Raw genomic sequence first — 16,441 nt, 5'->3', positions numbered from 1 at the left:
GGGAGAAATACAGCCATTGGCAGCTTCTATAAGGCTGGATCCGCAGCAATCACTTGATTGCTGGCCCAACTTCATTCTAAAAACTGATAATTAAAACTAGGATGGGGAATCCTGATCATCTGGAACAGTGGCTGACCCCTTTTTATACTCCCATGGATACCTGGGGATAATATATTTAGAATATATTATATATATCTTGACTTCAGCAAAGCATTTGACAAAGTATCTCATATAATCCTTATTGAAAAAATGACTAAGTATGGAATGGACAAGGCAACTGTTAGGTGGATTCATAACTGGCTTAGTGATCGGACCCAAAGAGTGGTCGTAAATGGCTGCACATCCAGTTGGAAGAAAGTCTCAAGTGGGGTACCACAGGGCTCTGTCCTGGACCCTGTATTGTTCAACATCTTTATCAATGATTTAGATGAAGGAATTGCGGGTAAACTGATTAAATTTGCTGATGACACAAAGCTAGGAGGGATAGCTAATACTAGAGAAGAGAGAGAGAGAGGATTCAAAAAGATATAAATAAACTGGAGAAGTGGGCAGCAACTAACAGAATGGTTTTTAACAGGGAAAAATGCAAAGTACTACATCTGGGCAATAAAAATGAAAAAAGCATATACAGAATGGGAGGAATAGGCCTAAGCAACAGCACATGTGAAAAAGACTTGGGTATACTAATAGATCACAGACTGAATATGAGTCAACAGTGTGATGCAGCAGCAAAAATGCAATTCTAGGATGTATTAACAGAAGCATACAGTCTAGATCACGTGAAGTCATTATTTCCCTCTACTCCTCTTTGGTCAGACCTCATCTGGAATATTGTATGCACAACATAAAGAAGGATTTTTCCAGCGTCTCCAGGAGATAAAATAATAATTGCTTTATTGAGAAAATAAAATCTTCATACCATCAGGTAAAAACGACATAAAGAGGCGTATGGAGGGGAGCAATTTCCTACCCGTTTCACCCTGAAAGGGCTTAATCATGGAATGCGTAAGAAAGGTCTCCAAGCAAATATTTAAACACATCAAGAAAACAGGTGAACCAATTAGATGAAAAACACACCCATTCGTTTAGCATGAAAAAAAACAAAAAAAAAAAACAAAACAAATTTAAATCAACTGTGCAAAGGATGGAGACCAACACACAAAAAAAATTTGTAATAACAAAAAAGATGAGAGGAAAAAAGAAAGAAAAAAAAGAAAAAATACTAGTGTATAATGTAAACAGTTAAAAAACACACATTAATGTTATAAAGAAGCTATAGTATATTTTGATGGTGTTATAACAAGAGTCTTGCGATTCACAAACAATTTATGTACAATTTATTGTCAAAAAGGGAAAAAAAAAAAAAACCACCCAGAAAAAAAAAAAAAAATTGCCATTTTTTTTTTTTTTCTTTTTCCCTGTTACTTCTTCCTGCTTTTGTTTCCCTCTTCCTACTTATATTCCCTTTTCTTTTGTTATGGGGAAAATAGGGTAACATGGAAGAGAAAGGGATGCCTAAGAATACTGCATGATTAGATCTCTCCTCTTATTCATACCATGCGGCACTCTAGTACCCAATTTGTAGATCCAGAAAGACTCTGGATTGAGAATCTTTCTGCGGTGGTCCCCTCCCCTAGTTGGTTTGTAGACCTTTTCAATGCCAATGAATGTAAGGGAATCCAGGCACCTATTATGAATAGTAACAATGTGCCTCGAGACTGCAGAAACATTCACTGCGGAAGGATTTAGTGTATCAGACATATGTCTGCGTATCCGCTGTTTAAGAGGACAAGTCGTACAACCTACATATTGAATTGACCAAGAAGTACATTCAATAAGATAAATAACATTAGGGGTATTACAATTAATAAAATCCCTAATGTTGTAAGTTAAACCAGTAAACATAGAAGTGAATGATTTGCATTTCTTAACATGTTTACATGAAATGCAAAAATTATGCCCACAGCCAAAAAAGCCAGTATATGATAACCAATTTTTAGAATTACTTTTTTATTATTATTACTGACTACTAAACTAGGTGACAAAATATGGGCTAAATTGGGCGCCCTTTTTGCTACGAAATTAATTTTATTTTTTCTAGAATATGGCAAAGTAAATTATCCTGTGATAAAATCGGTAAATGTTTTTGTATTATTTTTACAATATCCTTGAATTGCGTAGAAAAATTGGTAGAAAAAGTTAATTGATGATTGATATTGTGTTTATTTTTGTGATGGTCTGAAAAAAGATCCGATCTATCAATTTGATTCACTATCTTTTGGGCTCTGTTCAGACACCAGTTGGAATACCCCCTATGTTTAAGTTTGGTAATAGCTTTATTAGTTTCATGTGGGAGAAGATCAGACCTAGAACAATTACGTTTAAGTCTGATCAATTCTCCAATGGGGATATTTTTCACCGTATGTGGAGGGTGACATGAGCTGGCTAACAAAATGGAATTGGAGTCAGTTTCCTTATGGTAGGGAAGAATGTCAATTATGTTGTGGTTACCAAAAAGAGTCACATCCAAATAATTGATGGTATACGGATGGACTGAAAAAGTAAATTTAAGGTTAAAAGAATTTTGATTGAGATGATTTATGAAGGAATGTGCTGTAGCAACATCTCCCTTCCAGATAAATAATAGATCATCAAAATAACGTGTATAAAAAATTATATGTTCTGAAAAATTATTATCATCATCAAAAATATAAAATTCTTCAAAAATGGCGACCACAATGTTAGCAAGGGAGGGGGAAAATTTCCCTCCCATGCTAACTCCACACTTCTGAAGAAAAAATTCCCCATCAAAAGAGTCAACAAAAAATTTCAGGGTGAAACGCGTAGGAAATTGCTCCCCTCCATACGCCTCTTTATGTCGTTTTTACCTGATGGTATGAAGATTTTATATTCTCAATAAAACAATTATTATTTTATCTCCTGGAGACGCTGGAAAAATCCTTCTTTATGTTGTGCATGCACTATACACCCGGGTCAGGGTGTTTCCGTGCGTCGGAGGTGTGATCAGGAGTGAAGAGGGGTGAGCTGAATACTTCTTGTTTGTGCATTTCATCTGGAATATTGTGTCCAGTTTTGGGCACCACATTTTAAAAAAGACATCAACAAACTGGAGCAAGTTCAGAAAAGAGCGACCAGAATGGTGACCGGTCTGCAAACCCTGTCTTATGAGGAAAGGTTGCAGGATTTGGGAATGTTTAGTTTGCAAAAGAGAAGACTGAGAGGAGACTTAATAGCTGTCTACAAATATCTAAAGGGCTGTCACATTGTAGAAGGATCAACTTTATTCTCATTTGCACAAGGAAAGACTAGAAGCAATGGGATGAAACTGAATGGGAGGAGACACAGATTAGATATTAGAAAAAACTTTTTGACAGTTAGAGTGATCAATGAGTGGAACAGGCTGCCACGAGAAGTGGTGAGTTCTCCTTCAATGGAAGTCTTCAAACAGAGGCTGGACAGACATCTGACTGGGATGATTTAGCGAATCCTGCTTTGAGCAGGGGGTTGGACCAGATGGCCCAGGAGGTCCCTTCCAACCCTATGATTCTATGATTCTATGATTCTATGAATATTCTTTCTTTCCTTACAGTGGGTATGGCTGCTCGGATCATTTTTTTTGAGTCTGATACGATATTGCATTCGTTTCAAGTTCTGGCCAAACTCCTGGAGTCTCCGGTGACTGCTGATATCATCTGCGATGTGGGCATGTGAGTATGAAGGATTTAATGCTGAGGTCAGAAAACCGCATGGGAAAGGGGTCTGGAGACGAGGTCACTACTGAATGAAGGAGCTGGGGGAAGGGGATGCGATGAGTCTTGTGCCTGGAGATCTCAGGAACAGATCCTTCCCCAGTCATCAGCGGCAGGTCAGCAGTGCCATATACTCACAAGATGGTCAGCTGATCCCAGGCATATTGGCAGGCATGATTGTTCTCTCGTGAGGTCTCGGCCTAAAGTCCTTCTGACCATGGTGACATTCATTAGAGTACTTTTTGGCATGTATAACGCAACAGACGCTCCTCCGGGTATGTGTGGGCTTTGCTCCTGTGCTCAGTCCATACACCCACCCCTGACATACAGGGATAAGGTGATAGGTACCTTTTGATGGGCTTGTCCCATAGCCAACATTTATCCCCATATACACAAGATTGGTGATAAACGTTTGATCACTGAGGGTTTAGCTGCTGAAATGTCCCACCAAACTGGAGAATGGGGTCCCAATGTCCTTGTGATGAATAGAGCGGTAGTGAGCATGTGCGACCAACGTTGTGTTTACATTCTATGGGAGTGGTGGCCGCACATGCTCACTACTGCTTCATTCACACTAGGGACTCTGGGACCCCCACTCTCATGATTAGTGGGGTCTCAGTGATCAAATCCCCAGCAATTTATTGTATATCCTGTGGATAAGGTAAGATGCCAGTACTAATGGCTACCCTCACTTACTGCGTCCTAAAACTTCTAGGAGGCCCTATACTAATGATGTCATATACTATATGTGGGGAACCCTGGCTTTATATAAAGTGCTATATGTGTGTAATCTGCTTATCAAATCATGAACGTTTCCTGTTTATTACAGGCCGGTGATGCACAAAAATGTGCGTTATAACTGCAGAGTCATATTCCTCACCAGGTAAAACTCTTTTTCCATTACATTTGCCAGTGATAATAAATGGAAATGAGAACTCCTGCATTTTTATGAAGGTCACATCATTTAGCATTTTTGCCTGAATCTAAAATGGGATTAATTTAGGTATCACATGACTGCGAGGGTCTGATAAGTGTGTCACATAACGGCATAGGTCTGATAAGTGTGTCACATGACTGCGTGGGTCTGATATGTGTCTCACATGATTGCATGGGCCTCATAAGTGTCACATTACTGCATAGGTCTGATACCTGTGTCACGTGACTACTTAGGTCTGATATGTGTGGCACATGACTGCTTAGGTCTGATAGTTGTAGAAACAACTTGTGGTGCACCTATCAGTATAATATGTCCAGAAATGGTTGTGATTTTTGTATTATATAACTTGCCTTCCACTCCTTTTCAGTCGGTGGTTTCTCTTTCTTAGCATTCTGCCAGCACTATAGTAGCTGGAACTTCTTTAGCCTCTGTTTCCAGCATGCTTTGCTCCTGGCATTGTCTACTGACTTGTTTGCCGTGGCCTAAAAGCCCTGTCTCTCTCTTATACTTGTATGCAGTTTGACTGCCAAGAGAGCAGAATCAGAGAGAGGAAGACCTACACCGGCTTCCCGTAGTGGGAAAAAGACCTGCCCTCTTTTTCTGTAGCAGGAAAACGACCCACTTCCTTTAGCAGGAAAAAGACCCACCCCCTCTTCCTGTAGAATGAAAAAGACCCGCCCCTCTTGTAGCTGAAAAAAGACCCGCCGCCCTTTCTGTATCGGGAAGAAGACACACCCACCCCCTGTTTATGTAGCGGGCAAAAGACCCACCCCCTCTTTATGTAGCCAGCAAAAAAAAACGCCCCCTCTTTATGTAGCCAGCAAAAAAAAACGCCCCCTCTTTATGTAGCGGGCAAGAGACCCGCCCCCTCTTTCTGTAGGGGGCAAGAGACCCGCCCCCTCTTTCTGTAGCGGGCGGGAAAAAGACCCGGCTCCAAATCTTGTAGAGAGACAAATCCCTGCACTGCTTGACTGTAAGCATTTAATATCCTTTATGTATTTTTTCTCAGATCACTTTCTACTGAGTTGACTGTATGTTTTCCAGGAAAATACTTTTAATTCAACCAAAAATGGTGTTGGCTAATGCTGGGAATTACCGGGAGCTGCGCTGGTTCACACCATGGAATAAGTCAAGGTAAAACCTGACAACCATGTTATCAACCTAAGGCCGGGATTACACATGAGAGGAATACGGCCGAGTCTCGCATCTTAATACTCGGCACTGCCGCCGGCACTCAGGAGCGGAGCGTGCAGCTTCATGTATTTCTATGTGGCCGCACGCTCCGCTCCTGAGTGCCGGCGGCAGTGCCGAGTATTAAAATGCAAGACTCGGCCGTATTCCTCTCATGTGTGATCCCGGCCTAATCCATTACATAGGAGCTAATTTCCCATTCTGAAATTCTTCTCACTTTTTTGGCGTAGATTTGCCATAACTTTATGATTGTTGGACCTATAGGAGCCCCCGCTTTGACAAAGAAGGGGCGGTAGATCTGGTGCAGCTCTGCCACTCTCCTGTACAGCAGCGCTCTTAGCCACCTGGCTGTAAAGGGAACTGCAGCTTCGTTCTCGGGCTCAGTGGTGGTCCTGGAGGTCTGACCCCAACAATTGTAAAGTAATGGTGGGTCACCCTCCCAGGGCCGTGGGGTACTCGGTACCGGGCCGGTGTCGGCGGGATGTATCACAGCAGCGGTGACCTGGTCTGTGGCCCTGAGTGCCCAATTAACAGGGGAAGTTTGAATGGTGGAATGTAATTAATGGAATAGTTTGTGACGCCACCTGTGGTGTTCGGCAAGTGAGATGTTGAGCCGACGCTGCGTGCAGATCCTCTGGGGCTGGTGGCGTGTTGCAGCCAAGATGGTGAAGCTCCCCACAGGTGGAGCTGTAGCCCCAGGGCAATGTAGATGTAGGGGTAGAGGAGAGGCAAAAGCGGTGTAGAAGCTGGTACCCAGATGTTGCGGTGGTGGGTGCGTTGGCGCAAGAATCAATGGAGGACACAGGCTTGTAGTTCCAAAGCTTTACTCACAGTCTGTAGTACACACAGGTGCCTGACTCCGTGCTGTGTCCCCCGGGTCAGGGACTCAATCAACCTCCAGGCCAGATGGAATGCTCCCTTCCAGCGCTCCGCCAACATGTGCCTTTCTGAACGTCTCCTCTTATAGCGCCTTTAGGTGTGAAGTACTCCCAGTACTGAGTTACACTGGAGTGCCTCCTGACAGATGTTCCCAAGAACTCTACTTGTACGGCAGACAGCTGTAGCCTTCTTCGGGGACTCCTTACTCCTGAGTCCCGGCTCACTATCAAGGTTGCTGTTGTGCCCCCAAGTCTTAGATGGGAGTAGTGCATTTACAGCCCACTACTCCAACGGTGTCTGCTGTAGGACCATTAGTATCCATACAACCTCGGGGACCGGGCCCCGGCCTTGCGCTTAGAACTTCTAGGCAGGGTTCTTCCTCTAACCCACGTCCTCTGTTCCCTTTTACTCCTACGTTCCGTACTATTCTTTCCTTCTTATGGAAGATCAGGTTTCAATTCAATGTCTTTCTCCTTTCCTTTCCCGTGCCAGCAGACCCAGGTCACTGAGATCTGCTGCAGTACCTCCTTCCTCCATCCGTCTCTCAGGGATCTTCTTTCCTCACTTCTCACCGAGTGACTCTCTCTGACTGACTGAACGACTGACCTCAAATCCTAAACCTTCCTGCTCTTTTATGATTTCTAACTCCACCCGCCTCCCAGCACGTTTCGTGTTCCAAGCAGGGAGCCACCAAAGGTGCTCTGCTACACTCCAAGCAGCGAGTCGCAATGTGGCTTTGCTGAACTACCGTGTTGTGTGGGATGCAGGTGTTGGAGCGTGGTCAGGAGCCTCCAGCTTACCTGGATGGTGGGGCACCACACCTCAGGAGGAGGTGCAGTACCTCTGTGGCGACTGAGCCTCAGGGGCGCCACATACTCCCCCCGTGAAATACAGCACATCCACAGGCTGCAAGGCAAACAAAGTTGACAATGCAGGAACATATAAATTTTTTTTGTAATGCTGATAAACATTTCTTATACTAAACTTCCCAATGTGGGAGGCACGGTTTCTTGAACGTTGCAAACAGTTTTAACTAGCTATCTAAATTCAAAATTATGCTACCTAATTTAAAGTGATATGGAAGCAACTCAATATCAATTCACCTTTTTCTAGCAACACATCTCTGTTCTGTTACTCTACACATTCTCTTACTTTCTTATATGACAACTGCTTGTGTCTGGTTCATCACCTGTAACTTCAATTCTTTATTCACATTCAAGGCATTTGGACTTCAAAATTTCTTTAGTATACCGTTTACTAAATTCCGACATTTGTAAAACATTCACTATAAAATCTGTCATTAAGCATTATCACTTTCTAGCTTTCTGTTTCAAAAATATATTAACCATTATCAATAAATGCAAATAATAGACACGGGTCTGGCCAACATGTCTGGAAATGTCCTTATGCTGAGGTAATTCTTCCTTCAAGAAGAGAAAGTCCTATGTAAAACCAAGAGAGAGCACCTAAAGAGGTGCAAACTATATACAATAACAGTTCTGGACCATTCAGCGTTCATGATCTCTGCAGTTCAAGTGGGGAAGCTGCCAATACAACTGGGCAACAACTGGAAAAAACAAAACTAAACCATGATGGTCAAAATAAGAAACAAAAGGTACAACAGTGCAAATACCCTCCTGGGTAACGAGAGTTATTTTAAAGAAGCATCTTGACTAATTGTTGTCCCCTCCTGGGGTTTCTGGACTTTGGGTGTCTTCATCCTGTCGCTGGTTGCTTGCCCATTGCATGTACTCTGCCTCCCAAAGGGAGAGATAAGGACTGGCCGGGGTAATTGAAAGGGCGATGGAAATGTCAACTGCTTGCGGGGATGGCATATCCGCTACCACCGATGGCACTTCGGCTGCGGTCAGCGACTCAGCCGGTGTTGACGCTGCTACCTCGGAGTCCGATTCTTCTGTGTCCATCGGAACCTCAGCCAGCGGCACTGCAGTCGGGGGTCGCCGGCGGAGGTCAATGGGGCCATTCCTATTCATGGGTTCCGGTCCTAAAACTAGGGTCAGACATGGAGCGGTAATCATACCTGGCGCTCCCAGCTGCGGTTCCGGTACCTGGTAGTGGACGGCGGCAGCCGCAACTCCAGGAGTTGCCGATGGGGTGGATCGCAGCTGGATTCGGGCAGGGGCAAGGCCGGTTTCTGCCGGGGCCGTCGATGGAGGCCTGTGCAACTTCGCCCGATCCAGACGGGGACGCAGTCCCGGCCCTCCATTCTGCTCCGGAATCCTCATATATCTCCTCTGGACGGGGCTCATCCAATGTCAATATCGGTTGTGAGTTGGTGGTGGGTGCTGCATGGGATGTATCAGCGGTCGTAGCCTCCGCAAGGGTGGCCTGCGGGCGAGTGGCTTCCCCTCCCCCTGTTCTTCTGACTCCTTTTCCCTTTCCATCATGGCATTCTGGTGTTCTTCTTCCTGTCTCTGCTCTTTTCCCGCCACTGGCTTCTGCTCCTCCTTCTTGGGGCGGCATCTTCTTCCAGCTCCTCCATACCAAGCCAGTATATGAACCCCTCGGGGGGTGGGCTATGTTGCCGTTGCACGTTGCATAGTAATTCAGGCAGGGGAGGCACAGGATAGTTCGCGGTCTTTGCTTAGGACCTCCCATATTGTCACGCCCTTCTTCACCGCGCCAGCGGCCATTTTTAATGTTCATTTTACAGTCTATTAAATTGGGTCTTCGGCACATCTCCAAAAACATTAAGTCTTAGGCACACAGAACCCGATGGCATCGGGTCTCGTCATCCTGTTCGTGATGCCAAGTTTGGGTCGCCCTCCCAGGGCCGTGGGGTACTCGGTACCGGGCCGGTGTCGGCGGGATGTGTCACAGCAGCGGTGACCCGGTCCGTGGCCCTGGGCGCCCAATTAATAGGGGAAGTTTGAATGGTGGAATGTAATTAATGGAATAGTTCGTGACGCCACCTTTGGTGTTCAGCAAGTGAGATGTTGAGCCGACGCTGCGTGCAGATCCTCTGGGATATGTGGTGTGTTGCAGCCAACATGGTGAATCTCCCCACAGGTGGAGCTGTAGCCCCAGGGCAGTGTAGATGTAGGGGTAGAGGAGAGGCACGAGCGGTGTAGAAGCTGGTACCCAGATGTAGCGGTGCTGGGTGCGTTGGCGCAAGAATCAATGGAGGACACCAGGCTTGTAGTTCCAAATCTTTACTCACAGTCTGTAGTACACACAGGGGCCTGCCTCCGTGCTGTGTCCTCCGGGTCAGGGACTCAATCAACCTCCAGGCCAGATGGAATGCTCCCTTCCACACTCTGCCAACATGTGCCTTTCTGAACGTCTCCTCTTATAGCGCCTTTAGGTGTGAAGATCTCCCGGTACGGTAGACAGCTGTAGCCTGCTTCGGGGACTCCTTACTCCTGAGTCCCGGCTCACTATCAAGGTTGCTGTTGTGCCCCCAAGTCTTAGATGGGAGTAGTGCATTTACAGCCCACTACTCCACCGGTGTCTGCTGTAGGACCATTAGTATCCATACAATCTCGGGGACCGGACCCCGGCCTTGCGCTTAGAACTTCTAGGCAGGGTTCGTCCTCTGTTCCCTGACTGATACGAGCGCGACTGCATGTGACATACAACTAACTCACAGCCATTTCTTGCCTTTTAGAAAAATTGAGGATCACTTTCTTCCGAGAACTATCCAGAAGATCACAGGACAGGTCTGACTTCTATCCTTTTGGCTGCCTTTATTACATAGCTTTTCTTGGCTACAGATGAGCAAATCGATTTGTAACTAAATGGGTTCCTTACACATTTTGCCAAAATTTTGAATTCTTTCATATCCAAAATTTGGGGTTTTCAGCTGCCGGAGCTGACTGGTTTTCCACAAGGGTCTTCGGCTCTTTCGGCGATGTAGCCGGTTATTTGGCTTCATGGGCAATTTAGTATTCGTAAAAGGCCCTGTGCAAGAAAAGAAAACATTTTGACATCTGTTAGTAGTGATAGGTAGCAGATGATATGAAGGTAATCGGCTGTCATTATCTTGTAGGACACGGTACCATTTGGTGATGCAGTCTTGGCAACCAAGGACACTTGCCTGGGGTTTGAGTTCTGTGAAGAGCTGTGGGCATCTAACAGGTAACTGGCACACAAATAAGAAAGTGCCCCCATATCAGAGTTTAACCCTTTGCAAACGTCTGTGTACATCCTACGTCAGGCGCAGGAATATGGAGGCGGATTCAGTAGCTGAGCCCGATCCATACGTGGCAGATGCTGGCTGTGTTATACAGCCATCACCTGTTATTAGCATAGGCAGCCTGGGCTAGCTCTGGTCACTGCTGTTTAACCATTTAAATCCAGCCATCAATCTTTGACAGCGACGCTTAAGACGCATAGTACAGATGACGTCATTTTGGCACCATTTCGCCCATCAGCTCCCCCTCATAACACGACACGAGAGACCCAGGAAAATGTTATATTTGGTATTGCTGCATCTGCAAAATTTCATTTTATTAGGACAAAAATAATTAATTAAGCTCCTACAATAAACGCCATGAAGAGAGAAATAAAAAATCCAAACGCCAGAATTGGCCTTTTTTATGGGGACATTATCTTTTTAAAAAATGTGAATAAACATTGTATGTACCCCAAAAGGGTACCGACAAAAAAATCAGCTCATAATAAAAAAAACAGGCCCGTAAATAGAAAAACTGCAAAATTTACTCCGAAAACCCCAATTATTTTTCTTTCTTTTTTTTTTTTTTTATCAATTTCTGAATTATTTTGTAGTCCCTAAAATAACAAAGGAAATATACACGTTACACTACAGAAATATTGCTGTAATTGTACAGACCTGGAGAATCCTGTCTCCAGGTAATTTTTACCATACAATACAACAGAATATGGCATTTTTTTTCGCCATTTTTCCACACTTGGAATTTTTTTTTCCGGTACATTATATGGTGTCATTCAAAACCACAACTTGTCCTGCCAAAAAATAAGTCCAAGAAGAAAAAAATTATAGCTGTTGATAGAAGGGGAGTGAAAAAACACACCAAAAGGCACAAAAAAAAATCACCTAGTGATGAACGGGTTACAGAGGGGCCTGTCATTATGGTGCAAGGTTCGGACATATTTTTCCCCCATTCACATCCTTGCCATGACCCTTGGTTCAGTTCTGCATCCACTGATAATGCCGTTCTTCTGGAGAAGAAGCCTTGCCCAATTGGAGATAGGACAAGTCATGGCTGGACCCTCCCGTCAAGGGCCCCACGGCTGCCCTCAGCCATCATGGTGTATGGACCCTGGTCTTCGTAATCATATAGCAATGAGACTCGTCCATCTTTCTTTTTTCCGCAGTCCTCACATTGACATGGGTCTGGACGGTGTGGAGATATTCACTAATGGCTCAGGGAGTCACCATGAGTTGAGGAAAGCTTACCTTAGAGTAGATCTGGTCACGTCCACAACTACAAAGGTGGGCACCACCCCGATCAGCTGCTCCGCACGTACCGATCTGTGGAGGTCGGAGCTCTCCCACATGAAGCCACAAGTCGCCCGGTGGCATTTCCTGAAGGAGAATTAGTTGCATTATTCCTCACGCCTGTGCAATGCTGGTAGCACTGACCTCCTATGGGGCATGATCTCATTACTTTGTGTTACAGAATGGCGGCATTTACCTTCTCTCCAATCTACGGGGCTGCGACAGCGACCGACTCTACTATGATGGCTGCTCGATGATCTCGATCAATGGAGACATCGTAGCTCAAGGCTCACAGTTATCTCTTGAAAATGTGGTAAGATAAAGAATATTAATATGGGGTATTCTTATAAGGAGATTTTTAGGGTGACTCTAATTTGAGAGACACAACCAGGAGGGCAGGCGGTAGAGCGGCTGAGTCGGTGTTGTAATACCGGAGGCCTTTATAGGAGCGCTGAACAGTTGACTCGGCATCGGGACCAGTTGGGGTCATTTTTTGGTAGGAGACACCTTTTAAAGAGACCATAAACCTATAACCTACTTTTTTAATGAATGGAAGGTGGGCTCTTTTTTGACACCCTCATCTATTAGCCAGAGCACCTACAAAGAGCCTCTTGTTCTGGAGGACTCAACATGTCCGTGCATTATTGGAAGTATGTAATGCCTCATTTCCCCTCTGGGGGCGCTGCATTGGAAAGGATGGTCAGACTACAGTTGATTGCAGGGGGACACCTCTAACGAAAAAGGTGTTTTCAAAGTGGACAAGTGTGACTTATATACGACATAGACCACAAACAAATCATTCATACGAACCTTGATGTCATTTTCACGCAAGTGAAAACTATTTTTTTTTGCAGGAGTTTAAAGGGGTTTTCCAATTATTAAAAAAAAACATGCAGCAGACTCTTAAAATATATATATAAAAAAAAAATCTCACACTTGCCTTAGGCTGGTTTCACATTAGCGTTTTTTAGCGCAGCGCATCGTGCGCTATCGGTCGCATGCGCTCCTATGTTTAACATGGGGGGCACATGGTCTTGCGTTTGCACGCGTCCGTATGCGTTTTCTTGCGCATGCGTTTTTTCGTCGTGTGCGCCTAGGCGCGCCAGACGCAACCTGTTGCATGTTTGGGTCCGCCGAAAGACATAAAAAAATGCATGCGCATGCTTGGGCACGGAATGCGACAAAATAACGCATTACAGTCTATGGGAACGCAGACGTGCGCATGGACACGTTCGTCAGGCGTGCGCATGGACACGTTCGTCAACGTTTTAGTGCGCATGCGTTTTTGGCGTAAAAATGTGTAGACACTGGTTTTAACCCCTAGAGAACGAATGCGCATAAAAAACACAAATGCATGCAAAAACTCATGATGTGTTTTTTTGCATGTGTTTTTATTGCGCACGATGCGCTGCGCAAAAAAATGCTAATGTGAAACTGATCACTTCCAACCTCCTTCCAATGCTGCACAGGTCCCCTGCGGTCTCTGTGGCTCGTCTCCTGTCCAGGATGGGTATGCGACTTCTGCAGCCAATCACTAACTGCACGTTACTGCTGAGGCTCCTGATTGGCTGCAGCGGTCACATACGGATTCTGAACCTGGAAGAACTTCATAAATTGCTGGGTGATCTGGGCATTAGGAGAGGAGCATCGGGGATCGTTAAGGTGAATATGAGCCAGATGTTAAAATAAGAGCGGAAAACCCCTTGAACATTTAATTTAGGATAAGGTATTAAAATTGACCTAGTGGGGGTCTGACTCCCAGGAATGGGTTGGTGGGCCGACTCCCTGCCCCTGAGCTTCAGTGCGGTATAGCTCAGGAAATCTGCAGCGGTTCCTCCACCTGTGATTTTACTTTTGGCTTTGGATGCAAAATGTGAACCGTTTTGATCGCTTTTGTCCTTGATCCCACAGGAAGTTCTCACGGCCACGTTAGACTTGGAAGACGTCCGCAGTTACAGGGCTCACACGTCATCTCGCTGCATTTCTGTAAGAGACTTCTCAGTTTGCCTCAAGTCATTCTTTGTCATATTGTGCAGGCGAGCAGAGTGCCACCTTTTCACAGAATACATGTGGACTTCTCGCTGTCCTCCTTTGATGATGTATGTACCCTCACTTCTGAGCCAATCCAGTGGAAGTACCACACCCCTGCGGAAGAAATAAGGTATCAGGAATCCAACCATTGGAGGAGAGGTGACATTTTGCAATTTTTATTCATTCACAATTGTGGTTGTGATTTCAGCCTTGGACCTGCGTGCTGGCTCTGGGATTATTTACGACGCAGTAAACAGGTAGAGTATATTTGGAGGTGCAGTCCAGAGCCCCCCATTAGCAGCAGTCTGGGGTCTCCCTATAACGGCAGTCCGGAGCCCCCCTATAACGGCAGTCCGGAGCCCCCCTATAACGGCAGTCCGGAGCCCCCCTATAACGGCAATCCGGAGCCCCCCTTTAGCAGCTGTCTGGGGTCTCCCTACAATGGCAGTCCGGAGCCCCCTTATAACGGCAGTCCGGAGCCCCCTTATAACGGCAGTCCGGAGCTCCCTTATAACGGCAGTCCAGAGCCCCCCTATAACGGCAATCCGAAGCCCCCCTATAACGGCAGTCCGGAGCCACCCTTTAGCAGCTGTCTGGGGTCTCCCTACAACGGCAGTCCGGAGCCCCCTTATAACGGCAGTCCGGAGCCCCCTTATAACGGCAGTCCAGAGCCCCCCTATAACGGCAGTCCGGAGCCCCCCTATAAGGGCAGTCCGGAGCCCCCCTTTAGCAGCTGTCTGGGGTCTCCCTACAATGGCAGTCCGGAGCCCCCTTGTAACAGCAGTCCGGAGCCCCCCTATAGCAACAGTCTGGATGAGTGTGTGGCTGAGATGTGACCTCCCTTTATTCCATGTAATGCATTTGTAGCCCACCCTGTGACTTCTCTTGCCTTTCAGGGGGGCTTCCTGCTTCCTCTCAGCGGTGGGGTGGACAGCTCGGCAGTGGCCTGCATTATGTTCTCCATGTGCCGTCTCGTCTGTCAGGCCGTGGCTGCCGGCAGTAAGTCACACGTGGGATATTTTATTACATTCAATGGTTTTTCTTTAATCTTTTACCCATTTCTGATATTTTTCGAAAGATGACGACGTTCTGTCCGATGTCCGTCAGGTGGTCGGTGACGCCGCGTACAATCCCCGGACACCCCAGGATTTGTGCAGTCGACTCCTCACCACCTGCTACATGGCCACCGAGAACTCTTCACGTGAGACACGGGAGCGGGCCGGGATGTTGTCCCAACAAATAGGCAGGTACTTTTGGGCTTTCCGAAACCACATTAAAGGGGGATTGTATTCTAGGATATCCCTTTATGACCCCACTTGATGCTGAAAATAAATGGGACCTGTCCTTCAGTTTTCCCTGCGCACTGGGTGTTTCCGCTAAATGGGGCCACGCTGCAGGGGGCGCAGTGCTCTATCAGTGTCGTGGCCCCTCTCTTCTCATTTTCTATGAGGTTAACACTAATCACAAGTCATGTAATGCTGCCAGGTATGTTGGCAGATTTGGGGCGCAGTTTTCGCCATCAGCCCTATAACTTGCCAGCCTTTCTGATTATGTTCGATGCTTTTGTATCTTCAGTTACCACCTGACCCCGAACATTGATGCTGCTGTTAAAGCCGTGATCGGGGTATTCACGATGGTGACTGGCAAAGCTCCTCAGTTCCGCGTCCACGGCGGGAGCAGCCCGAAGAATCTGGCACTGCAGAACGTTCAGGTAATGGGTAGACCAATTAATAATCGTCTTATTATCACGTTCCTTCTTTCGGTTACACCCCATCCTGTCCCGTCTCTCTCCAGGCTCGGATACGGATGGTGGTCGCCTACTTATTCGCTCAGCTCAGTCTTTAGACGCGAGGTTTGCCTGGTGGTCTGCTGGTTCTGGGCTCGGCCAATGTCGATGAAAGGTATAACACATGACTTACGTCTAACGAATCACATAAATGTGGGGGCCCCAACAATCCTGAAAAATTGACCCCAATTTTGGTAATTTTTTTTTTTACGCCAATTTTTCGCGCTAGCGCATTTTAATGGCAGCAGCTTTTTTTCATTAGCCATGTGACATTAAAGCTCTGCTCGCTTCTGCATCTCGAGGTGAGGTGCCGGATTACCCCTGCAACTTCATCCAGCATGTCAGTCCTACTGCGTACAAAATAAGTACACTTTTTTTAAAACATCTATGGAGTTTTTGTGCGT

General features: G+C 45.9%; 1 pseudogene; it reads left to right on the top strand.

Moving 5' to 3' along the window:
* Positions 1 to 16,165, top strand: part of LOC141091690 (glutamine-dependent NAD(+) synthetase-like) — a 30,610-nt pseudogene extending 14,445 nt beyond the window's left edge.
* The last annotated feature ends 276 nt before the right edge of the window (positions 16,166 to 16,441 follow it).

The sequence above is a fragment of the Dendrobates tinctorius genome, unplaced genomic scaffold (genome assembly GCF_039654945.1).
Source record: "Dendrobates tinctorius isolate UK_male_01 unplaced genomic scaffold, ASM3965494v1 ptg000055l, whole genome shotgun sequence".
Lineage (NCBI taxonomy): Eukaryota > Metazoa > Chordata > Amphibia > Anura > Dendrobatidae > Dendrobates > Dendrobates tinctorius.
Note: the sequence above shows the minus strand (reverse complement) of the source record. Positions and strands in the feature narration are given on the sequence as shown.